This window comes from Pseudopodoces humilis, chromosome 21 (genome assembly GCF_049639895.1).
Source record: "Pseudopodoces humilis isolate 2021_Gansu_Grassland_sample_001 chromosome 21, ASM4963989v1, whole genome shotgun sequence".
Classification (NCBI taxonomy): Eukaryota; Metazoa; Chordata; class Aves; order Passeriformes; family Paridae; genus Pseudopodoces; species Pseudopodoces humilis.
Window position 1 is genome coordinate 1943264 of NC_142220.1, and position 26379 is coordinate 1969642.

Below are 26379 nucleotides of genomic sequence, written 5' to 3' on the forward strand. Positions count from 1 at the left end.
TGAAATGCAGCTATCAGAGAATGAATCTCCCGTTCAGACACGCTCCAGAGATAAGGCAGAGCTGGAGGGAGGTGCTGCACTTCAGAGGGTCTCTGCTGCATTGGGCCAGGGTGATGAGGGTGATTAAAACAAAGAGTTGTGTGATTATTTTGTAACTTGGAATGGCATTGAAATCCCCCCACAAATGGGTGTGATCCCTTTTCATGAAGACATTGAAAAGTGGGAATGGCTGCCGGGATTATTCTTTGCCAGGCACAGTGCAGGGCACCTCCCATCTTCTGTCAGGGAAGAGATAAAAGATCAAATTTGCAACAGGAAAAGCTTTTCAACTCCAGTTCTTGTCCTTCTCCATGCAGAGCCCATCAGTCTTGCTGAGCTCACTCAGAGCTCCCCACTGCACTTCACTTGAACTCTTAAACTGCTCAACTCAGCTTTTGTTTGAGCTGGGACCCCCACACCCAGCTGGGTTTATATGAAAGAGGTGGTTTTACCACTGGGAATCTCATTTATCTGACTGAAGTTGCCTCAAAGCCTCCACATCAAGAAATTACTACTTTCACTGTGTGGAAAAAATGCCTCACACCAAAATCTGAGCGTGCCTGCAAATATGAAATCTCCCAAAAGTGCTCCTGTTAATGGGGTGTGCCCAAACAAACAGCTCCTCAGCACTGAAAAAATGCAAAAAATACATAAAAGGTCAATTTATATAAAAATGAAAAACTCCTTTCATGCTGTTTCAGTGATAAAAAAACCATCATGAAGCTTTCTCAAATTTTAAACTTATTTTAGTCAAGCTTACATTGGATGCAAGGTGGGAATAATAATGAGGCAATGCTATTAAGTGGGAATCTTTCAGGAGTGGTTGTGGGAGATTCTGGGAGCTGTATGATGAGCCCACTGGAAGGAAAAATTGAGCCCAGCTCCCAAACTCTCACAGAGAACCTGCACACCTACAGGAAGGAATTTTTAGGAAGCCAAAGATGTGACAAGAGACTTTCGACAGCTCAAACGCTCTTTCAGGTGCTGAAAATAGATCATTTCCCCCATCTCTTTCCCCATCCACAGCAGCCCAGCTGAGGGTGGGGAGGATTCTCAGCTAAAATGTGAAGTTTGCTGGTGTCTGTGGCTGGAGGTGACACAAAGGTTGCAGGACAATAATAGAGTGAGATTAGCTGAGCTCTAATCCCACCGGTGCCGTGGTGGCTTCACCTACGGAGAGCCTTCCAGTGCTCCAGGGAAACGTTTCAAACCCGGCCTCCCAATCCTAATTGATCCACTTCTATCTCCTTTTCTACCTCATATCAGCATCAGGAACTGTTTTAGTTCTTCCACTTAAGCTGCCCAAAACAGGGCTGAGGAGGGATCTGGGAGGAGAGCGAGCCCGAGGCTGAGCGTGGAGCTCGTGCTCAGATCCAGCTGAATCCCAACGCTTGGATGGGGACAAACGGTGCTGGAAACATCCCAAAATGCCAGCAGAACAGCAATGCCCCTCTTGGCCCATCAGAATATAAATTATTCCCGCCTCTGCAGTGCCTCGTGGGTTTCTAGTTAATAAATTCAGGTTTCACAGAGCCCAGGGAAGGAGAGGAGCCGTGGAAGCACCAAATATTCCAGTAAATTACAGAAGGGAAGCGCTGCCATTCCCACGGAAAAACAAATGGGAGCTGCAAGCTGCCGGCCTGGTGGGTGGCCAGAGCAGCTCTGATGCCGTGCTCCACAGCCTCCTGGAAAACCAGAATCCACAGGATTTAGCTCCACGGCTCTCCAGAGCACGGAACAATCGGGCAGGGTGGAGGCGGCTTCGGAGCAGGCATAAATCTTTCTTCCCTCTGCTCGAATCTCACGCTGATAGCAGCGAGTTTTCTTATCAGCCTCTGATGGCAAGAAAAGAGGATCTAGATAAAGTTGTTTATTCCAGTCAGGTATTGGCATGATGTGAGAAAACACACTGGGAGACCAGATGTTCCCGAGCTGGCCACCGCAGGCGTTTGCTCAGGAGCAGGAAAAACGATTTTTCCTCCTTTTCCCTGGCCTTGCTTGGCCTGTTGTTATTTCCTACGAGCACCTCGGTGTTTTCCTCCATCAGCTGGAGCAGAGCCCGGGTCCTCCCCTCCTGCTGCATCTGTTTTCAAAGCAGTTTTTGAGAGCTCTCAATGCAAGAGTGATAAATCCTCCTCAGGATGCGGGGAAACGCTCGGCTGAGGATGATGAAGGGAATTTAGGCACGTTCTTGGTGATCCCTTTGGCCAGTCTTACAGAGGGCGGTGTTGAGGTAAATTTATCTCCTGTATATCAGGGAATCACCTGGATTTTGCAGCTCCCTGGACAGCAGAGAAGTGGGAATGGACAATGAAGTTCCTTTGAGAGGGGCTGGCAGCACGGGGTGGAAACTTTTTGATTTCTCCCCAGATTCATCTTTTCCTTGGGAGATTCACCGGCAAAGCAGGACAGATTTTGTGGGTGGCTTTTCTCTTTTGGGGTTTGTTTGAGGAGGTTATTTTTTTCCCCAGTTCATAAGATTTCAGGAGCAAAAGCCCAACATGAAGTTCTCTTTGATTTTGATCAAATGTTGACTCTATTAATTAAAAAAACAGAGCGGAGCTGCATGGCCTCATCTGCCTGCAAAGCATTTGTAGTCTCCAAACATAACAGGAGATAAGCAAATGTCTACATAATCTTCTCTTTTAACCTTTGGATGAGGAATTTTTTCCAGCCTGGCTGTACCTGCAGCAATCAGCAATGGCAGGACTCAACAGAGAGGAACAAAAAAAAAAAGGAATTGGAAAGCCCTTCATTAACCAATTTGAAATGAAAGCATTCAATCTTAATCCTGTCATCAGGGTTCCCTAATTAAGGGAATGGGCAGATTTATGAGGTTTCTATTTTTAGCGCCAGCCCGGCGCGTTCGGTGCCGCGGAAGTGATGTCAGGGCTGGCTGGAGCCAACGGGAATTGTGTTTAAATTATCCCAGGAGAACTCCTGTGTTCTCCAACTCCCACAGCACCTCCCCAGCGTCTTCAGCTTCCAACAGAAAACCTCAGGGCTCCAAGGGATTCACATGAGCATTGTTTTCCTTCCATGTCTCACCTTTCCATATATTTTCCGGATTATTGCCGTGAAATCCCGATCTTCTGCAAGATCAGTGGAAAGGCAGGGGGATAAATTTCCTTCCTGATCAGGCTGGAATAAATTTTAGAGGCTCCTATAAAGCCATCAGACATCACTCACATTTGCAGTGGCGACAGAAATTGGACAAACGGGATTAGGAAGGAGAGAATGGGAGTGCTGGGCCACCTGTAAATGGATAAACAGTGAATTTAGATCACAACAGGCAGGGAATTTGTAGGAGGGAGCTGTCCTTTCTTGGCCCTTTGGCAATGCTGGCACCACTTCTGTGTCTACCACAGCATTTTTTGGAGGAACTTCCTCATAAACAACTTGTTGGGACAACGAGGGATCTTCCATGAAACAGCCTCAGCCCCTTCCTTCCCCCTCTCTTTGGAGCTGTCTTTAGTGACGCTGCTGGGGGAGAAGAGGAGATGGGAAAGATCCGAATTTCAAATTCAATTCCTCCAGCAAGTGACAATCTTAAATTCAAAAGGCAAAGAATCACCCCAAAAAATCACAGAAATCCAAACCCAACGAAAGAAGCCATTAATCCAATTTCCAGAAGACAAAAATCCAAGCTCCAAGTGCTTTCAGGATTTTGTTCTCACCGTGTATTGATGGAAAGCTTTTAGCTTTACCCCTATATTTAGCATTGCAATAAATGTTCTGCATCCCCGCGCTGCCACCACTGTTCATTTAAAAGCTTAAATAGCTGAATTTATGACAGGTTTTCTTTCTGATGCCACTGTTTTCATGCTCATGAATTATAGATCCAGCTCTAGAGAGAGTGGCGGTGTCAGAGAAAAACTGATCACTCGTCTTTATGGTGAGAACAAATAAGATAGGAAGAGGCTCTGTGACAATGGGCAAATTTAGGGGTTGGGGGGGAAAAGGGTCTTTTGTGGAATCTGTCAGATTTTGCCTTTCTCATTATGAGGGGAGGAGCAGGAATTTGATTTCTGCCAGCAGAAAGAGCAGGATAAATGAATCTCTATCACAGGCCAGGTCCCCGTTCGCTTTTCCAGCAGGGATGACCCCTCACTTCACTCTAATTTATCAAGACCTCTCCCAAACCAAGCATTTCTCTGTGGATTCTGACCTGGCCATTCTCCACAGCCAGAATCCTTCATTTTCCTACTGCTGACCAGCATTTCCCTGCTGCACCTCCACTCCTCCTTCCAGGGGACCCTGCTAGCGAGGAATTCCTCTCCTGGGATTCCTTCCCTCCTCCCATCAGCTGTGCTGGGAGAAGTGGGCAGATTTTTGCACATTGAGTCTCACACCATGTTGAGGGAGATTAAAATATTGAAGTTATTTTTGCTGTGAGGTTTGGAGAACAAAAATGCTGTCAGTTTTCTATGGGTTGTCTTGTGCCTTGTTTCTGCGCTTCCATGAGGTGTTTTTTTCTCTTCAGAATGATTTTTGTGAATGGCACAGGGGGTTTGCTGCTCTGAACCTGTTTGTGCTTCCTCATTTTCTCCTCTTGCACAAGGAATCTCTCCAAAAGCTCCTTTTTCCCTTCTCCATCTCTTCCAAATCCCCCTTCCCAAATTAACTGACAGCCTTTCATGTCCATGCTCTGGCAATTTCTCCTTCATTCCAAGAGGGAGGAATGCACAGGCCAGATAGTCCAACATAGCTCCACAAAGACTTTAAGCTGCTTTTCCTCTTGTCAAACCAGCCTAAAATAAATGTATTCCACACCTATAGCCTGAAAAATTTTTACAAGGCCAGGCTCTCGTGGAGAAATATAAATCTCAGTGGGGAGAAGAATGCAAAGCAATAAAGTTGTGTATACAGCTGAGGGCAGAGGGATGAAGGGCTGGCAGATGAACTATTTTCTGGTTGTTTCCTCACCCAAAAACCATCCTCTTCATCAAAGCCTGAGCAACTTCCAGGAATGGAGTTTATCCCAGTGCCTGCTTGTGACAGAAGTAGCTTTGCCATCCTGACCTTCTCCCTAAATCCACTCAGCGTGGCCTGGAAAGTTTTACATTTTTTTCTTGCTGTTTCATTCTGTTCTGGGACTTTTAGGGCAAGAGAATTATCCCCACTGAATAATGAAAAAAATTGCAATGAGGAGAGGGGGGATGGGAAAGAGGGAATGAAAGCAGCTGGGGAATTAAAATATTAAAAAAATAAGGGCCACCTAATGCTGAAGAATAAATGTTGTGTTGAAACTCTCAAAACCCAGGACTTTAGTCCAGGAATTATCACAATAAATGGTCACGCACACAGAATTGAATTCCTTCCCTCAGTTGTGTTGGGAGAATTGGGCAGGTTTTTGTACATTCTCACACCAAAACGAGGAAGAATATAATATTTAAGTCATTGTTGCTGGTGGGGAAGCTGAGTTGAGGAAGCCTTTCAGGGTAAATCTGCAAGTTCCTACAAGTGGAGGGGAGCCCAGCCCTGCTCTCACCCCGTGGTTTGTTCTGGAGGGCTCCAGGTGATGACCCCAGAACAAACAAACAAAGAAACCTCACCCAGAGTTTTCCATTCCTTCCTCCAACATCGCCAAATTTTGTGTTGTACCAGCCTCTGGAAACAGCAAATCACTGAGGAATGGAGTGAAGCTGATGCTGAGATACCTTTTTTTGGTTTTTTTTTGTGTGCAGCATCCAAGCAGCAGCAGGTGGAGCAGGACCCCTCAGCCTGATTCCCCAGGATCGATGCCTTTGGTTCTTTCTGTCCCAGCAGTAAATCCTGTCAGGCTGCTCCTGTTTCAGGGCTAAACCGCATTTGTCAAGTCCACTTTTTGTCTCCTGCAGAGCTGGGGGGGATTGATCTTTCCGAGGAACGTGCTGGGACTCGTGGAGGTATTTCAGGGGCTGGAAGGTGAGCTCCTGCCAGCAGCTGGTGGAGAGCCTGGAGCTGCTGCAGTTCACTTCTCTCCAATGCACACCCATGAATTTTATGGGCAGTGGCAATATTGGCCAATTCCTGGTGCTTCAAATGGGATTTTTCAGAGGTGGAAATGCTGGTGGTTCTTTATAAGGGAAGAAAAACAGCCTCAAAAACTCTGTTTGTGGAAGAGGCAGAAGAATTTGGTGTGGATGAAGGTGTGGCCACCTCCAGGACCACTGAGGTCCTCCTGGGACCTCATCTGGGTCTGTGGCACCTCCTGAGCTTGGACCCAACCCTGTCCACCCTCTGGCCGTGTCCAAGGATCTGCCGGGCCTGGTTTGGCAGGAGGAGCCTCCAGGAGACAAAGGATGGCTGGAGAACAAATGAAGCCTCGCAGAGATCATTGGAGGGGAAGCTGATATTTGAGATGGGCCCAAACTGAGTCAGGATTGTTTAGAATTCTTTCTGTGCCTTTGCTGTGTGTTCTCCTCTGGTTCTCCAGCACCACCCGTGCTTCTCAGGCTTTCAAATCAGGATGAGCTTGGCAGCAGCGGTGCTGGAAGTGCTGGAAGCCCTCAGCTCCTTGGGAGCCCCTCCTGAATCCAGGCATGGTTCCACTGGAGACCAGCCCTTGATTCACCAAAAGCTTGACGTGGCCAAGATGAAACAATTTTGGGATCTGTGAGGAAATAATGATTCCCAAGACTCTTCCAAGCAGCCCCCAGCGCTGCATCTTCTGCAGTGATGAGCTGCTGCCTCTTAGCCAGCCCCAAGAAGGGCCAGATTTGGTATTTTGCTCTGTGTTAAACAAATTACGGTGGCCTGAGACAAATGCTTGTGGGTGGCTAAATTAGTCCTTACAGATGTATGAGGTAATTTGGGTTAATTGTCAGTTAACCAGCTCAGAAAACGAGACATTGGGCATTTCTCGAGAAGAACATCAACATGAGCGGAAAGAAAACTGACTTCTGACATTTTTGAGGTAAAAACTAACAAAATTATGTAGATTATTTAAGAACTTTTTAGGCTATTTTTGTGCATAATCAAAAGAATGACAAAAGGGAAGAGAGGCAGTGTCCCGAATTTTTCCTAAGAAGCAAAATCTTGGTTATTTGCTGCCTTTAGAGCTGGACCTCTGAGTAATTTCAGTAATTTATTACTGATACCTGCACTGTCAGATATGCCTGTGACTGACAAAGGTGAGGGAGTCAAAACCAGACAGAGTGGAGATTTTCAGGATGATTTTCAGAAAAGAAAATGGAAATACAGCTCCCACTCTGACAGGCACTTCCAGGGGTTTGGAGATGACTGTGTTGAAATCTGTCCCCTCTAAAGGAAGCAATAAAATTCCACTGCTGATGATTAACACATCATTAACATCCCTTGGCTCTCAGCAGCCTCTGCTCAGCACTCTTGGCGCACCCAGCACTCATTCCCTCCTGCCTCCCGAAATTCCTGTTTCCATGGGAGAAGGTGATTTCCTTCCTGTCAGATGTGACTGGGAGCTGTGTTTAATGGGTTCAGCTCCACACTCGGAGCTGTCTGCCTTTCAGTGGGAGGGTGTAGCTGAAATTCCATGTTTTTGTAGGATAATTGGATCCTTTTCAGGAGGGCAGCGGATCAACATCAATCAGTTTTGACTTTCCCACCTCTCTCAAGGTGCTTTGTGCTTGGAGCAGGAGCCAAGGAGCTGGTGCTGGATGGAAATTCCCGGGTGGAGATGGGAGCAGAGGCCTCGTTAGCAGGAGCTGAGCACAAAGATGTGGCTTGGTGGCAGTGTGATTGTGTTTTATCCGTGTGAATTACCCGTGAAAAGCTCAGATCATTCCCAGGGTGTGTTTGGAGACTGGAGCAGTGAGGAGGGTTGGAATCGTCCCTCTTACCCGTATGCAACATGAGAAATTCCAACGTTTTGTTAACACTTGGATTGCTTTTATGGGATGGAATTAAAGACCTCCACCTCTTTATCCCCGAGGGGATGGCCCTGAAGTGGTGAGGAGGTGACTGCTTAAACTGGCGGCAGTGTCAGGAGAAGGACAAATGGCACAACAATGATGCTGGATTATCCGATAACTGCCGGTAGCCTGGGCAGGAGCTGGAAAATCTCTTCTGCTGGGAGCAGAGAGACTGCTGGTTTGGAAGACGTGACTCAGAGTGTGAAATGGTTTATCACAGTGGTGAAATGGTTTGGGTTGGAAAGGACCCTAAAGCCCATCCAGTTCCACCCCTGCCATGGCAGAGACACCTTCCCCTGTCCCAGGCTGCTCCAAACCCCATCCAGCCTGGCCTTGGGCACTGCCAGAGTGCCCCAGCTGCTCTGAACACCTGTGCCAGGGCCTGCCCACCCTGCCAGGGAAGGATTCCATCCCAATATTCTATCTAAGCCTGTTGGAAGCCATTCCCTGTGTCCTGTCACTCCAAGCCCTTGCAGAAGGTCTCTCTCCATCTTTCCTGTAGCTCCTTGAGGAGCTGGAAAGCCACAGTGAGGTCACCCCAAAGCTCCACTTCTCCAGGCTGAGTAACCCCAGTTCTCCCACCCTTTCCCCACCTTGGATCATCCTGGTGCCTCCTCTGGACTTGTTCCAGTATCTCCACATCCTTCCCATGCTGGGAGCCCAGGACAGGATGCAGAGCCCCAGGTGGGGTCCCACCAGTGCAGTACTGAGCCTGTTCCAACCCAATCCAACCCATTCCAACCCAATCCAACCCATTCCAACCCATTCCAACCCATTCCAACCCATTCCAACCCATTCCAACCCATTCCAACCCATTCCAACCCATTCCAACCCATTCCAACCTGTTCCAACCAATTCCAACCCATTCCAAACCATTCCAACCCATTCCAACCCGTTCCAACCCATTCCAAACCATTCCAACCTGTTCCAACCCATTCCAACCCATTCCAAACCATTCCAACCCATTCCAACCCGTTCCAGCCCATTCCAAACCATTCCAACCTGTTCCAACCCATCCTTGCTGCCATGCTCATCAAATGACTGAGATTAACTTCCCAACGGCATCACCCCCTGCCCGTGCCCTGTCCCTCTGTCTCTCTGCTGACTCCTTGGCCCTTGGAGATTTTCTCTGGCACGTGTGGTATGCTTTGTTCTGAGGGGCACCTCTAATCCCAGCTTTTGTGGAAGAGATCTTCTGATGTGGAAGGGAATGAATGCTCAGCTCACACAAGAGCAAAGGAAGGCTCCTGCTGCAGGAATGTGCTGGCACCGAGCCACCAGACACCAACTGGATTTACAAGAATGGGCAGAAATGCCCAGTGGTTGTCCCCTGGAGCAGCCCAGGAATGCCACTGGGATCCTGGATTTTTCCTTTCTGTGGGGGGACCCACTCAAACAATTTAAATCTGGCCAGTGTCAGTCGTAACCCCTTCCACAGTCGGGAGGAGTTTCCATTTCTTGGCTGCAGGCAGTGAGAATCTATCTGGATGGAGGATGGTGAGGTTCTGTCCATCCCCTTCCAGCCCTGCTCTGGCTGGACACGAGGGCCAGGGCTCTGTTTTTATCTTTTGATTCTTGGAGGGGACCTCACCCACTGGCCCTGAGTGACTCAGGAAATTTATTCCAAATCTGTTCCACCCTGGCCCCTCTCCAAAGCGAGCCAGGGCCGGACTGGCCAGCAGGAACGGGTGGAAATCCACACAGGGACATTCCTCACATTCCGGGGCACGTGCTGCTCCCTGGAAAAATGAAAATAAAATAACCCAAAACTTTCCACTGCAAACAGGCACCGGGAGCCTTCCCCTGCCCGGCCGCCCCTGTGCCACCGGAGCCGCTGGAATTGGGAATGCTGCGGTGCCAGGCCCTGTGAGCAGCAGGAGAAATTGGATTTCTCTCACCTGGCTGGGATATGTGGAATTTAGAGAAGGCAGAGCTGTTGTGTTCATCCCCTAAATTGTGCCCTTCTCCAGAGGGATCCCATCCCAGGGAGCGCTGGGCACATCCAGCTGCTCCTTGTGATCCATCCACTGCCCCCAGGAATTTTTGGGTCGGGTGCTTGCCAGAGCCACTGCCAATATTGATTTCTTTTAGGTATTAATAACTGCAATGCTGTTTACCCACAGCCAGGGAAGGGGAGCACCTGGAGGGTTTAGCAGAGGAAAATTTGGCTGCTCCAGGAGGGGTTTGTGTTTTAATTGCTGGGCTTTAATTCCCTCTTCAAGGGGTGGCAGAGGAACAGAGCTGGGCTCTCTGTTGTAGAGGAGAAGCAGGTTGGAGCAAGGGAAATTCCAATTAGATCCAGGGAGAAATTCACCATGAGGATGTGAAACCCTCATTGATAAAAATATTCAGAATTCAATCAGTTGAGGCCCTGAGCATCATGGGCTGGCTTTGAAGCTTCCTCTGTTTTTTGCTTTCTTCCAACCAAAATTCTGTTTTTACCTGATGAATCCACACCATGATCTGTGAATTAACAAAACCATAACCTTCCCATATTCAGAATTCTTTCTGTGACTCCAGAGGGACCTTCCAGTGTGCTGTGACAGCTTCAAAAAGAGCATTTTATTCTGTATCAGCCTCTGCACCCTGAATGAAGGCACTGCCCACGTTAGTATTGATCTCTTCTGTAATTTCAGTCCCTGCTGGCCCATTTAATTGAACAATTCTGTGGTCACCTGTCACCAGAACATGTCAGCAATACTTCCCTGGAATTCTCCCTTTAAATTTTATTCATGGAGCAGGGTCCCATCCCTGTTCCCCCCTCACCCCTGGGTTAACCAGATGACATTTATTAAATTCCACATTTGTTTCATTCTCAGTGTGTACCTGCAGGTGCAGAAAGAGTTGTCAAAACACTTTTTTTTTTTTTTCTATTTAATCAATGAAAACAGAGAATCAAGGTCACGTTCCCTCATGTGACAAATTCATTCATTGTTTTGGAGGGGATGGAAAGAGGTTGTGACAGGAAAAACATTTTTAATCAGCAATTCCTGTAAAAATGTTCCGTAGGGGCTGATCTTATCTATTCTCTGTTGTCATAAATAACCAAACAAAAAATTTCTGTCTGAGTTTGTCAGCATCCCTGAGTCCCCTCTGTCACATTTCACCAAACTGCTGAGGGATGCCCAAGCACTGGGGATGTCTCAACCGAAATTTTTCCTTTAGAGTTGTGTTTAGAAGTGGGAATTGATCAGGATGAGGCTCTGTGTTGGTTTGGTGGCTGGAGTGGGGCAGGCACAGCAGGAAGAACCTTGGGGAAAGTGCAAACCCTGCTGAGGGTCCTGAGGCACCTGGTTTGGTTTGGTGGTCCAAACCAAAGAATGAGCCAACACTGGGAATGAGAATTCAGATTTAAATGAAAATTGGGCTGCTGGAGGGATCAGAGCTCCCCAGGCTCAGCCCCAGGGATGTGCTGGTGCCAGGAGGACTCTTCCCCCCAGATCCCCTTCCCTGGGTGGCTTCCAGCAGGTGCCTGACCCATCTGGAGAGGTGACATTCCTCAGGTTTGGGCATAAAACCCCACAAACCGCCCATTTTAACTCCATCCCAACCTCATGCCCTGTCTGCAGCTCTTCCTGCCCTTGCAGAGCCCCTGTGAGAGTTCTGCTGCACAGATGAGGAACGGAGCTGTGAGGGGCTGGCTTTCCAAAACCTCTCCGCAGGCTCCCAAGGCACCACGAGGGACAGCTCTTAGACAGGCAGCCAGCTTTCTTCTCCTTCTCCCTCTGCTTCAGTTCTCCCCCTGTTTGTTGAGTGCTGAGCTTTCAGATGCTTCCACTGAAGCCTTGAACATTTCTTTCAAGAGGAATAAAAGTGGCTGTTCTGTGCCTTGCCCCAGCTCACCCAGGGTGTCTGTGGCAGAGCCAGCAGCCGAGCCCAGATCTTCAAAATCTCAGGCCAGGCTTAACCACAAGGCCATTCTTCCTCTCACAAAGATGATCCCCATCCCATAGGAAAAATATTCCAACAGGATCTGAAAAAAAAAAAAAAAATTCCTATAAAAATACTTAAACCTGAACAAATATGTAATAATTGCTATTCAGGATCCATGCAGGGGCTAATGAAAGCCATACTCCGTAACCTTAATTTAAAACAAGCCCCATATTATTTTTAGGGTTTGGATGGGGATTTATTGCTTCTATCAGCAGCGTGTTTGGCACCCAGTGCCACACAAAACTCTGCTGTTTCATCAAATCCCTGGCAAAAAAAAAAAAAACCCTCAGATTTCTGGACAGCTGCTTCATTTCCCTGATTAAACCCCCCTGGTGCTGCTGCTCGTGTCCCCTTGGAGAACAGGGGGCTGTGACACCGGCAGCGGGAGGCGAGTCCGTGCTGATCCGAGCTGCCAGCCACCCTTTGGGATTAAGCTTTAATTCCGGAGATAGGAGTTATGTAATAAAGCAGAATATGAGTCCCCAGGGCTGCACTCGCTGACCTTCCAGCCCAGGGATGCAGCTCTGCTCCCAGAAACCCAACCTGAGCACGCTCTTCCCTCTCCTGGCGGATAATTCCGCTTTGCCTCCCGGTTTCTGGCCCGAGGTGTGCAGGGGTTTGCGGGAGCTGACTCAAGCTGGGGGTGTTGTTTCCACACGTGAGACAGTAAATGATGTTCTCTCCAGAGGAATTGAAAATAAAGGCACGTGGCAACACAGCTCATCTGATTTTTTTTTTTTTTTTTTCCCTCCCCCCTTTTTTTTTTTGTTAATTTTGTTTCTGTTTCTCTAATTCCAGGATCTAGGGGAGGAACTAACCATAATAATACCGTTTTTTACAAGATTTTAACTTAATTTTGGTTGGGGACAAGGAACTCAAATACTTCTGGTAAACAAGAACAATGCGGGCTCTGTGAACTGAACTCAAAGGCTGAGCCCTGAAGAGCTGCAAAGCATCTTTTTGTCCTTTTCGAATCCTAAAACCTCTTTCTTTGTAGAGAAGGGTTAAAAGCAGCAAAAGAAAACAATGAAGACATCAAAATAGCTCAGGCCAAGCCCAAAGCCACAGATTTCTGGTGTTTTTACCCCGTGTCTCAGCACCTGCCAGCCCAGTGTCGCCTTTTTCATTACCCCAGCAATAACAAACCCTGCAGCCCTCAGTCTCTGCCCTGGCCCCGAGCCTTGCAGCAGATGTGGTGAGAGGCTTTGTAAAAATGGTGAGGAAACAGCCATGGCAAAGGCCAGGCTGGGCAGGGGGAGCAGGAACCTGGGCTTGTCCTGTCCTGAAAATGCCATTTTTCAGGACAATTTCCCCTTCAGCTTTGATTCTTTGTCTTTCAGACTGAGAGCGCAAATCACCTGAATTTATCTCCCCTCTTAGAGAACTCTCCAGCCTCTTGCAGACTCGAGAATTCAGTCTGGGGACAGAAATTCTGAATAGAAATTAAGAGTTCAAGAATTTCTGGGACAAGGAGGAAAAAAAAAAAAAGGAAACGAAACCACTTTTGCTGCTGGATTAATGCAATGTATAAACGTGTTGTGATTTTTCGGAAGCTTCTCCTGCCTGTTCACTGATGTTCTGTGACCCTGGCAGAACCTTGGAGGGTAAAAAAAAACACTGATAAAATACCTGTGGCTCAAACCCACTTGTGTTGGGGTCAGTATTGGTCACCTTCAGTGCAGTGCCGGGGGTGAGCAGAGCCTGACCCCAAACCCCAAACCCCAAACCCCAAAGCAGCTCTTGGGCAGAGGATCAAAGTTCCACACGTGCTTTCGGGGCACTCTAAACACAACTTGACACCAGCACATCCACCTGAAACTGGGCACTCAGTGGAGTTTATGCTTTGCCACTGAGAATTAGTGAGAGGAAGGAGAAATAAGCCCTGGAAAAGCAGAAGCTGCTGCCTGTCTCTACCTCTTTATCTTGTTATGATATTCGTGTCCAGCCGTGCTTCCCTCTGCAAACCGCCGGGGTGGGAGCATCCATCATCCTATCAGTTCACTTGGATTAATTATGCTCAATCAAAATGTTTCAAAAGAGGACAGAAATGTCTGCAGCAGTTAATCCCGACCACTGGGGTTGTCAGGACATTGGCATTTTACACTTCAGTTCAATTACAAGACAAATCTGCTAATGGGACATAATCTTCCAGAGTAAACAGGGAAGCAGGGCACTGATATTCTGGCAATTGATTTATGCAGGGTAAATGGTGCAGAGTAAAAGCCTCGGGAAGCCACATGAAGGAGAGCAGCCCTGAGCTTGTCTCCTCCTGCTTTCCCTTCCCTTCTTCCACGGGAAAATAAATAAAAATCGTTATGTGAAGACTGTTTTTAATTGTTCTGCAGCCAGGAGTCAGAGCTGGAGTCAGAGCTCCATACCCGGGGGGATCATCTCCCCTCATCCCTCCTTCCCCCTCCTCCCAGCCACGGGCAAGCAGCTGAGAGAGGGCACCAGTCAAACACAAAAGCTTCTGCTGCCAAGGGGAGATCCCAGAGTCCCTGTCCTGCACAGAGGGAGGCCGGACACACCTGGGGCAGCTCAGAAGTGCCTGGAAGTGAGGGAACAGGGGCTGGGGGTGCTGTGAGAGACCCCCACGGGGCTGGGGATGGGGATGGGAGACCCCCCATGGGGCTGGGGATGGGAATGGGAGACCCCCATGGAGCTGGGGATGCTGACAAGACTCTCCCATGGGGCTGGGGATGTTCAGGAGAGACCATCCTCAGACTAGGAATTCTCATGAGTGTCTCCCACAGGGCTGGGGATGCTGATAAGAGACCCCATCAAGGCTTGGGATGCTGACAGGGGTCTCCCCTGGGGCTGGGGGCGCTGATAAGAGACCCCCCCCTCCCCTCACCAGTCCTGTCCCCCCAGTCCAGCTCTCTCCCAGCAGGGGCAGCAGCCCTGGGTGCTCTGCAGGGCAGCGAGCTCCGAGCCCCCCTTGGAGTAAAGCGACCTTTAAAAGGTTTAATTAACGCCACCCTGAGTGATGCAGCCGCCCTCCCACACGGAGCTGATGGCAGCCCAGCCGTGGAACTCCTGCACACTCATCACACTCACATCACACCCTCCCCTCGTCACACCATCCTCATCACACCCCCTGCAGCCCTGGCAGCCCCTCTCCAGAGCAGATCCACGAGGAATCCAGCTGGATCCTTTGTGATTCCTGTCCTGGAGGTTATTTAACCTCCTTGTAACCCCCCTGCTCACCGACAGCCTTGGACACGGTGTTTTCATTAAGCATTTATAGCAAAGCAACTGCAATTAAAGATTCATAAATCCTCTTGCATTACAGCGCTACCCAGAGCAGGAATTGACCTCGGGCCAACTTTCCTGTCTCTTTTCTTGTTCTCTGAGGACAACAACGAGCTGGAATCAGCTATCAGTTGAAAGTGTACGCTCTGCTTGTTCAGGGGCTTGTCCAAGCGATTTTGGTGTTGATGGAGGTATTTTGTTTGGGACATGGTGTTTGTTGAAGGAGGAAGGGCCTGAAACATCAAGCTGCAAGTTGTTCTGGGGAGACGTCCCAGGCTGGTTTTCACCCTGACTCCTTTCTTTCAGGTAGAAATGCACTTCAGACAGCCCACCTGAGAGAGGTCGGTGTGTGCTGAGCCCTGGTTTCCCAAAATACCTCCTCCCCAAAATATGCCACCCATCCAGAGGCCAGACAGTGCTGCTGGGCTGTGTCCAAACATCAAACATCTCCAAACATCAAACATCTCCAAACATCAAACATCTCCAAACACTCATCTGAAGGAATTTCAGCGTTTGTTCTGTTCTGGAGGGACATCACACCTCAAGCCAGGAACTGTTGGGCTCATTCATCCATCTCCAGTCGGGAAATCTCACTGGAAAGGGTTGGAAGCAAGGAGTGAGATCTGAAATTCTCCAGTGAAATGATGGCATTGGAAGTATCAAAAGGAGCTTGTCATGACTGGGTGCATCCACATTTTACAGAGCGTTTGGAAATGCAGCCCTGTATAAATTCCCTTCCTCACAGTCCCCGTGGGACTGGGTTTTTTCCCAAGACTTTGCAAGCACTTTCAGGAAAACAGAATTTGCCCTTTCTGCTACAAACTGGTCCAAGCCACCCAGGCTCAGCCCAGCTCGAACTCTGCTCCTCGGGAAGGAGGAGGGAGGGATTGACCCTTTTGTCTGCCCCGGTTTCACTCATCGTTACACTGCGAATCAAAACTACACCTGGAAATTCCCATTTACTCATCGAGGGAGCGAACACACTTCAAACCATTTCAGCACTTTCAGAGGAGTCAGTGTTTCAGCATAACCATGTTTGGGCTCAGAGAAAAGTCCTGATCAATCCATGGATGTTTTTTTCCCCTGATTTTTCAGCCCTGGAGTATTTTCTCCCCTCTCTGGAAGCCGTGAGCATGCTCAGCACACCCACAAATGCTCATTTTCAGAGGGTGGTTGATGATTTCCGGAGCGGTGACAGAAATGTGTGGGACACAGATGAGCTTTGATATATTTGATGAACTTCAGCACAGCTGGCACCAAGTTCTGCCTCTCCAAGGCTGGGGAGAGGAGGTTTTGCTGGAGCAGGAGGGCAGTGGGAGCTTGGACAAGGTTTGGGGTTGAGATTTCAGATGGAAGTTATTTGGGACCTTGGTTTTGTGGGAAAAAGCTCCCGTGAATCTCATTAAAAAACTGCCCCCTCCCCACGAATATTAAATCCTCTGTGCAAAATCTCCTCCTCCTCCTCTCCAGGCTTGGATTTCCCAGGGTTTCAGGGCTGAGGGAGGTGAGATGCTCAGACCCAGCTCTGTAACGCCCTCCCCACATTTTACCCACCAAATTTCAGCACTGAGCATTTCCCTGCTGTTTGTGCCCGGGCTGCCTCTCCCCCGGGAGCAGTGATAACATTTTGACTTGTGACAGATGCTTCCTTCACAAGGATATTTTCCAGGCTGACTTTTTCCCCAGCCACCTCATAAAAATAAAGTTTTTTTGTTTTGTTTTGGGTTTTTTTTTTTCATTTGAAGTGGTGGGGGCTGCTGGAGGTGCTGGGGAATCCTTTAAAATATGTCTTGTGATTAAAAATGAAAAATAGAATTCCAAAGTAATTAACATGTGTGTTATTGGATGTACACTGATGATTACATTATAGAACTGGTTATCAAAGGATTACAGTTAAGAGGTTTAATATTCTCCAGCTGATCCTGGGGCAAATTAATCTGCTCTGACCTTTACTGTTCTTTGTTATGTCACCAGAGTATCATTTGAGCTACATCATCCCTTACCCCTCTCAGGAAAGCTAAAAAAGGAACAATTTCAAAAAATATTTGGCTTTTAGGGGAAAGATTATCAGAGCAAAGCTTTGCTGGTTCATCATAACTAATCTCATTTCTGAGAGAAATAGATCTGAATGGCAAACTTTGGAATCCCTGCAAAGATTGGTGTAAGAACAGGAAAAAAAAGGGTGAAGAAAACCATTCCCTGCACAAGGATTTGGTTCAGTAGAGGATAAAATGGGAGCTGTGGGTGCCACGGTTTGCATTAAGTGTCCTCTCCCTACAAACAGAGCAAAACCTGAGGCCAGTCCTTGGAATCCATCAGCTTTAATCCCCCAATGTCCAGATGAAATTGCCCAATGAAGAATTTCTGCATCCCAGGGCAATCTCCCAGCCATGAGGTCATTCCCAGCAGAGTGGATTAAAGCCACGCTCCTTCAATCCCACAGATTCCAGCTCCACAGATAAGGAGAGCTGCACAGCCACAGATTCCTGAGCTTTTTGTCTGACTCAGCAGAGAACAAAAGGCTGAGCCAATTAAACCCCTGGCATCTGCTTTTCCTGTGCTTTTGCTGTGCCCATGTAAAGGAATTTTCACAGCTCTCCGTTGCTGCTGTCAGAACAGCAAATTTGTCATGGGCCAGGGCTGGAAGGATGGATTTTCCTGCTGGAAGTGGGAAAAGGCACCAACACGGGATCAAACACACCCTGACAGGGACAGGCACCCCAGGGATCTGAAAAATCAGGGGAACATCCAGGAAAATCTCCTGGAAACGAGGCCTGAGCCAGCTCGGAGAAATCCAGACTCTTTGTGGGGAGGTCACAGGTGCACAAACCCCAGCCAGTTCCAAGGAGATGCAGGAGGAGGGAATTTTCTGCTTCATTCCCCCCTCCATGGGATGCTGTATTTCCTTCTCTTCCTTCCTGGGCACTCCATCTCCTGATCAGGAATTTTTTGGGTGGAAAAGCTGATTTTTCAAGAGGTTTTTGCACCTTCCCTCACTCGATTTAGGAACAATGCCAGTCCACCCCGTCCATAAATCCTTATCCATCTGACACCATTTTCACACTCCCATCAGAGCAGTTCCCACTTTTCCCTGCACCTAATCCCAGTTCTCCTCTGCTGCAGTTTTCCTCCTTGCTCTGGGTTTGGATTTCATTAGCCAAAAGGACAAAGCCTTTCCATCTCAGAACAAAGTGCTCCTCTGAATTTCTCCTTCCTGAGGAAGGTAATATTCACGTTTCCTAGGAAACTTAGAGCTCTGCTCACTGCAAACATCATCTTGGCATATTTGAGGAATTAAGGCTTCTCCTCCATCACAGGGAAAAAAAAATAAAATAATGACATTTATAAAATCTTTTTCTCTGTATGATCTTCCCAGAAAGGGAATTAGACTCTCATTGTTCACTTGGATCTGCTAAGTCCCTCGATTTGAAATTATTGCAGATATTGTAGTTCAAAATTACTGCAGAGATTTGGATTTGAAATGATTGCAGATATTGTAATTCAAAATGATTGCAGAGATTTGGATTTGAAATGATTGCAGATATTTGGATTTGAAATTATTGCAGAGATTTGGATTTGAAATGATTGCAGAGATTTGGATTTGAAATTATTGCAGATATTGTAATTCAAAATGATTGGAGAGATTTGGATTTGAAATGATTGCAGAGATTTGGATTAGAAATTATTGCAGATATTGTAATTCAAAATTACTGCAGAGATTTGGATTTGAAATGGTTGCAGAGATTTGGATTTGAAATGATTGCAGAGATTTGGATTAGAAATTATTGCAGATATTGTAATTCAAAATTACTGCAGAGATTTGGATTTGAAATGATTGCAGATATTTGGATTTGAAATTATTGCAGAGATTTGGATTTGAAATGGTTGCAGAGATTTGGATTTGAAATGATTGCAGATATTTGGATTTGAAATTATTGCAGAGATTTGGATTTGAAATGGTTGCAGAGATTTGGATTTGAAATGATTGCAGAGATTTGGATTTGAAATGATTGCAGAGATTTGGATTTGAAATGATTGCAGAGATTTGGATTTGAAATGATTGCAGATATTTTAATTCAGCATTATTCCCTACTGCAGCAATCACCTTGCTGGTGGCACTGAGGAGTTGTGTCATCCCCAAGGCTCAGCAGGAATTTTTGCTGAGCTGTTCCCAGTGCCAGGCTCCAACTGGGAGCTGGGATTTGCTCCTTTGGGTGCTGCCCAGCAAAGTTAATTAAGGATAAGGGAAGCTCCTGCAGATCCCGGGATAAACACTCCACTCCTGAAACCGGAGCTCCCAAAATGATTTGAGTTACCGGAATAACTTTCCCTTATCATTAATTGATTGATTACTTAGTTAATTACTCGCTGACGCGATCACTGAGGTGTTTTGTGGCATTGCTGGGGTTGATAAGGATCTCACTGGGTGTTTGGAGCTGCTGGAATCCCTGCTCCAAACAGGGAATTTTCATTTATCTGGATGGACACAGAGGGAAGGAATTTGCCCCACCTCGGTCTAATCTTTCTTTTAGTCAGGAATTTTGCATTTTGTAATTTTTTGGTGATGGCTAAATAAAAAAAGGAGGGAAATATTGTGTAAAACAGTGGAGTTTTGCAAGTTTTCCAGCATTTCATTCTTTCCCTGTGGCTCCATCAGGATGGCTCCTCCTCCAGAGAAATTTAAGATCTGAAAATTCTGTGAATGAATGAATGAATTATTTAATGCTTGAAAGTTTTCATGAATAACTGTGCTCCATGAACACGTTTGGTTATGTTGTCTAAATAAAATAGTTCCTTATGGCACCTAATTAATTCAAATTCTAGTGCAGCATTTCTTAGAAAAATCTCAGGTATCAAGGCATTTTCTCCTAAAAATGATTTGGGTTTATTTTGCTTCTCCCTAACATTTCCATAAGGAAAATGTCATTATAATAAACATTTAGCTCATTAAAGTTTCAGTTTGGATTTTGAATAGGTTTTTGATGTTTCATTTCATTCTCATGATGTTTTTGATGATTCATTTCAGAGTAACAACAGAACCTCCCCATTTGGAAGCAAAAATTTACAAAAATCATGGTTTGAGATGAGAATTTCACCTTCTTAACCAAATAAAGGGGTTTTTTGAATATCAACTACAGCGCTTCTAAAAATTGCTTAATAGGCCCAAATTTAAATGTCCATCCTTCCAAATGATTTTTGTTTTTAGTTTCCATTAAAAGCAAGAATGCACTCGGTTCTCTTTCATTTCATAGGAGCCAAACTAAAGGATGGCTTTTCTTCAGAGCTCCTTTTGCCCTGTGATCTTCAATTAAACATTACCTTTGTTTTTTTCCCTGTCTGGCTCACAATTAAAACCAATAATGAATAAATCCTACAAAATCCATTTTCCAAAGCCGGATCTCAGAGCGAATTTTTAAGGAATTATAGAAAAATCTATCGAATTTTCAGGAATCTGAGTGCCAGGTTTTCCAGGACTTCCCTCGAGGTTTTAACAGAACATTTCCCTTTCACTTTTAAATAATCTCCACCCAGTTTCACAACGCAGAAGGACATGGAAAAAGGAGCTGGTGGAAGAGCAAGGGAGGCAGGTTTGTTTCATGGATGAGCAGCTCTCATTTTCATCCCTAAAATGAAATACAAACTTCTTGTATCTCTTTCCTTCCCTGCATTAAATGCCCTGCATTCACCTGGCCACTCAATACCTTCGGTTTCATCTTTCCCACACAAAAGTCCTTTTTTTTTTTTTTTTCTTCCTCTTTTCTCTTCCTTCTCCTCCTATTCAACTCCAGCAGCGTTTGGGAGAGTGGAAAAATTAATTGATTTTCCCTAATTGATGTCTCAGTGAGCAGATCAGGTGAACTGTGGGCAGCAGCTGCACTTTAATTTGGGAGCGTGCAATTGAAATTTAGGCACTCATTGGGTTACTGCACCTGAGCTGGAGCTTGGCCCCCTGCCTGAAGTTAAAAAATTCCAGACAAATAAAAAAATCCAGAGAAATTCTAATATCCATGTGGATGTGAAGGAAAGGAGAACGAAGGTTGCCCTGATTTGTTTGGAAAATAATATGGAAATTGGTACTTCAGGAAGTCCAGAAAAGCTGGGTTTAGAGATAATGGAAAGTCATTTTTGCACCTGGTGGTGTTAAACCCAACCTCAGTGTTCTGGAATTGTCTAAAGAACCAGAAAGTGAAACAGAAACATGGAGCAAAAAGCATAAATTTTAAATTACTGCAGAGTAATAATCCAAAGTACCAGGAAAATATCAAAGTATTAAGATGAAGAGCATTTGGAACCACATTTTTAATTTAAAAAGACAATTTCAGGCCAATGAGAACCTTGATTTTAGTTTCATCTTAAAGCTGACAGGGTGTTTTAATTTTATTGGTTTGGTTGTGTTTTGTTTTGTTTCTTCTAATCCTTCACATTAAACTTGAGTCATTTCACTTCCAGGATCTGCTCAGATCCTCTTAGAAAACAACAAAAAACACATTTTAGGTGTTCCTAAAATAGAAAAGTGGAACCAGTGTTTGGCCCATTGGATTTTTCCATTTGAAATCATCGATATTTTGCAATCTGGATGAAGCTGGGGATGTTTGTACTCTTGAAATGTCAGCCAGCATCTCCCAGTTTCACATACTTGTCATCATTTTACAGCTTCAGGTTCACATTACAAACTGGCAGCGACGCTTTTCAGGTCATTTTAATGTTCCTCTTTTCTTTTTTGATTTTCTTCTCTCTCTCCTTTTATCTAAATTCTTAAATTCCAAAGGAAATCCAGAGGAAAATTGGGATTTGTGGGAAACCTTTCACCTTGCTGTTGCTGCTGGGTGTCCGGATCAGGTCCAGCTCTGGAACCACAGGGCACTGAGGGAGACAAAAAGGCACAAAAATGATCTGAAAATCATGGAATGCTTTGGGTTGGAAGGAACTTTAAAGCCCATCCTTAAATCCATGGGCAGCGACGCCTTCCACTGTCCCAGGGTGCTCCAACCTGGCCTTGGACATTTCCAGGACTGGGGCAGCCACAGCTTCTCTGGGAATTTGGAATTCCAGCGTCCCACCATCCTCATGGATTCACCTGAATGAAGGGACACGGGCCTTGAGGTGTGGTTTAAACTCTGGAGTGAAGAGTAGCCAAGAAATCAGGGAAAGGTGGGAGAAAAACCTGCATGTGGGATCCTGTATCTAAAGACAAATCTCCTCTCCAAGAACTGGAAGTTGCCTTCAAACTCAAATTTTCTCTGTATTTTGAAGAGGTATTTTATGGATGTCAGAGAGAATCCTGTGCTCTGACACAATTCCAGCATCTCCCAGGGCAGGAGGAACTTCCACGTGGGCTCCCCTGACACTTGTGGAGCCCAAATGGACAAAAACAAACTGAACCCAGACCCTCCAAACATTTCAAAAGTTTTTTTTTTCTTCTGGAAAACACAGCCAAAGGTTGGGCTCCTGCAATGAAAGCACTTAGAGTCAAACAGCCACAAACCAGAGCCCTACAAACCACTAATTCCATTTATTCCTCTCCTCCTGGAGCCTGTCTGGGAGGGCTGGAGGGAGAAAAAGAGGGAAAATTCCCCATGTTGCACTTGCCCACGAGAGCAGAGAGGGAAAAGCGAATGCAGGTCACCTCTCCTGTCCTCTGGCACAGCAAATCCATTCTCCTCTCCGTATTTATTGCCTGAGCCAATATAAAAGCTTTCCCTGCCCAAATCCCGAAGCTTTTGCTGCTCAGTGCTCCGAAAGTGAGAGGATTTATCACTTGTGCTGCCCTGGATTAGCGGGAAGGGCCACTGTGGACATTCCTGGCGTGGATGGACAGCAGAGTTTGCATCCAGGAGCAGAAAGGAGAAGCTTTTTGGGCCAGCTCAGCCGTGCAGCTGTGCAGGGCTGGCCCTGCCAAGGAGGGGGAACTCGCTGGAATTCCTGCTTTTATCAGGCTGGCAGGAGTGGAAGGGCTCACTCCTGGCTTTTGGAGGAATTTTTGGGCTCCGGCGTCAGCTGGCATTTCAATAATGCCAATTCTTCCCCAGCGCTGCCCCAGGAGAAAAGATCTTGGACTGAAAAAACTTTGTTGTTCTTCCCTTTCTGTGGTCTGAGTCACCCCTGAAACCTCAGCCAGACCTGGCTCATTCCAGGTGAGCACAGGGAGGAATTATCCCGGCAGGAGGGAGGAAAAGGAGTGACAAAATCCTCATCCCTGAGCAGCAATTCCCAGCTCATCCCTCACTCTGCCTGCCCAGGGAATATCCAGCCTGTGAACAGAAGAACTCCACACAGAAGGAATATTTTCTAAGGGTTTTCACAATATTTTCAGGGATTCACACAAAATTTACCTGCTTTTACCAAAGAAGTTCCTCCAGTGCCAGACACAATTCCAAGAGAGACAGGAACACAGGGATGGGTTTTCACCAGAGAGGGACAAGCAGAGCAGTGTGAGTTAGACCAAGAATAATGAGATTAAAGCAGTGATTTAGGGTCTCTCTGAGGTAAAAACCCCATTTCCATCAAAGAAGGAGGAGTAGGAAACTTCATCCTCACAAAAACTCAGGAATCTCAGGAAGATCCAGCCTTATCCAAGGTCAGAGTTTGTTTCAATTATTTTTAGGTTCCAAGAGAAGCAGTTTCCATCTCCATACTAAAAGGTCAGCTTATGTATTAATATCAATATAAAATAAGGTATAAACCTGTTTTTTTTTTCTTACAGAGGCTCTTTTTGTGATGCCAGGAGTCTGATGAAAGAGGAAGTGTAACTCAGATGGTGTCACCAAGGCAGTCAGGGCCATCCCAAGGGATCCTCTCAGGCTGCAGATCCTCCCTGGAAGGAGCAAAAGACAAATATTCCCAGAGAGGGAGAGGTGTGAGGCTCAGTGGGGCTGAGCAAACTTTCCTGAGGGCCAGGGGGCACCAAGGAAAGGGGTGTGTGAAGGTAAAAGATGTTTGGGGTAAATTGTTAAAATCCCACAAAAAATCTGGATCTTTGGCATTGGGAATTTTGCACAAACCTGATTCTTCTTCACACTATAAATATTACACAAATGAATGGATGAGGGTGATGGGATTGCAGGGATAAACTCTTTGTAACACCCAATTATTGCAATAAAAACTGGGAAATGAACCAGGAAGAGATGTCCTGGCCATGGAGCATCCCTGTGTTCCCAGGTTTTCTGTGGAAAGGGTGTCTGTGCTTTCCTGTCCTTACAGCTTGGAAGGGCCCCTCTGCTCCAGCTGCCTGGATTTTGGAAAGCAGCTTTCCAGTCCTGAGCTTCCTTCCTTGTGATTGCTGCAAACCCAGTTCCAGCGGGTCCTGCACGGGCTGGGACAGCTCCAGAGGAGTTTAAAGCCACAGGGAGCAGAGTTTGGTGACTCCACTGCTGCCAGGATCTCCAGGATGGGCAATAAACCACAAAATCCAGCCCTGAGCTCCAGGACAGGGTCTGGCTGCTTGCCCTTGTGCCTCTGACCTGCTTTTGGAAGCCCTGCCCTGCCCAGTGCAAGGGGAACCATCCTGATTAAACACTTGGAAAGAGTCCCCAGTGAGCTGCTGGATCCTGACCCTTCCCCAGGTCACTGCAAAATAATTTCAGAAGTAATTCAGGTCTCACAAAGGTAATTCAGATCACACAAACCCTCACCAGCTCCTAGAAGCTCTGACACAACTTTGTGTTCTCCCCTTTGGGAGTCGCGTTTGGTGCTGGACCAAAGGCAGATGATATTTTAAAGTCATTTAAAAGTGTTAAAAAGAATTTTAAAGTTGTTTTTACTGTTGCCCTTGTAGGTATTTTATTCTCCTTCATCTCAGACCTGCACCCTCTGAACAAACAGAAGTAGATCTGCTCTTTTCTTTATTCCACTTTCAGATGATGATGAATTAAGCGAGTTCTGCTTGTCAGCTCTGTTTATTGAGATGGACCAAACCCAGAACCCAAACAAACCCAACCCAGAGGAAGTTCAGAGTTGCAGCCAGACCTTTTACCTGTTTTCCCTTTTGAATGACCCAAATCTGAATTTTAGGAACATTTCCATCAGCTTTTGATCTATTTTTAATTACTAAAACCCCCAACCTCTAGCTCAGAAGGAGATAAAATACAGATCTGGAGATCTGGCTGTTCCTCCACAATCTTTTTTCCAGAGTTGTGCAACCAAGGCAGTTTTTATGACCACAGTGGCATAAATTAGCCAGAAACAGGCACAGGAAGGAGGGGGCAGCACCAGGAAGATGGATTTAGCACCAGGAAGATGGATTTAGCACCAGGAAGAGGGATTTAGAACCAGGAAGATGGAAATGACACCTTCAGCCATCATTTTCTGTCTCTGACCCATCCCGTGACTCTTTCCCAGTAACTTTTCCCTACTCTCCAAGAGCAGAAATAGTGGGAATGTTTTTCCCTCAAGGGCTGTCTCATGCTCTGGGATTTTTTTTTTTTTTGCAGTCCTCAACATTTATTAGAATTCCAATTCAGCACAACTGAGCTCACAAAATTCGAGAGCCAATGATTTAAAATGAGGATTGTTGGTCATGGGGATCTCCCACAGAGGGAAACAGGGACAAAACTTGCAACTTGTGCTGGATATTTTTCCCAGGGCTGTTCATCATTTTGTGTCTTGAAGGTCGAATTTCCATCAAAATCTCAAAAAGTAGAAAATTTCAGCAAGGTCTGTGAACAGCTTTGGGCTTGGGGAGGTTTGGAGTATCCAAGGAAGGTCTGGAGGTGGCACTCAGTGCTCTGGGCTGGGGACAAGGTGGGCATCACTGGGCTTGATGGCCTTGGAGAGCTTTTCCAACCTCTGTGATTCTGGAATTCTGTGATTCCCAGCCCAGATCCATGGCCCGGTGTCTTGCTCTGAGCTTACAGGACCCAACTTCACGCTGATCATCACTGGCAGCAAAACATGAGGTGAGGAAGAACAAAATCCAGCAGAACGGGAGGTTCCTCCTCTCTCCCATCCCAGTTCCGAGCTTGGCATTTTTTCCAAGATCCAAACCCAAAAGATGTGCTGGGCTGTTGTGATGACCTCACCTGCACAATTTTTCAGGCACAGGAAAATCCAATTTTCCAGCACTGCCTTTCATGTCCCTTTTTGTCCCAGTAATTTAATCCATAGGAAAAAGAGCCATGCTCCAGGCACCCATGGGATGGGAGTGGGGAAACGCGGAAAAAAAATCACCTTTTTGTCAGGTAGTGACTCTGATCAGCCAACAAACCAACCCAAATCCTGCCAGAAGGTTGCACCTGCACACAAATTCAGGGTTTGAGTTTTTATGGTCGTGTCCCAGCTTCATTAT

General features: G+C 46.4%; 1 protein-coding gene across 2 annotated transcripts in view; it reads right to left on the minus strand.

Annotated features, from left to right (window-relative positions):
- Positions 1-10863: 10863 nt before the first annotated feature.
- The window catches only part of KCNJ2 (potassium inwardly rectifying channel subfamily J member 2), a 53752-nt gene continuing 38236 nt past the window's right edge, over positions 10864-26379 (minus strand). Inside the window, exons 4-5 of one of the 2 annotated variants that reach the window (XR_015774317.1) lie at positions 23798-23910; positions 10864-11883 (exon numbers count right to left, since the gene is read on the minus strand). The gene's annotated coding sequence lies outside the window, so the exon portion shown is untranslated. Of the gene's footprint in view, positions 11884-21448; positions 21960-23797; positions 23911-26379 lie in introns of those variants that run through there. The other variant, XR_015774316.1, reaches the window with a different exon arrangement.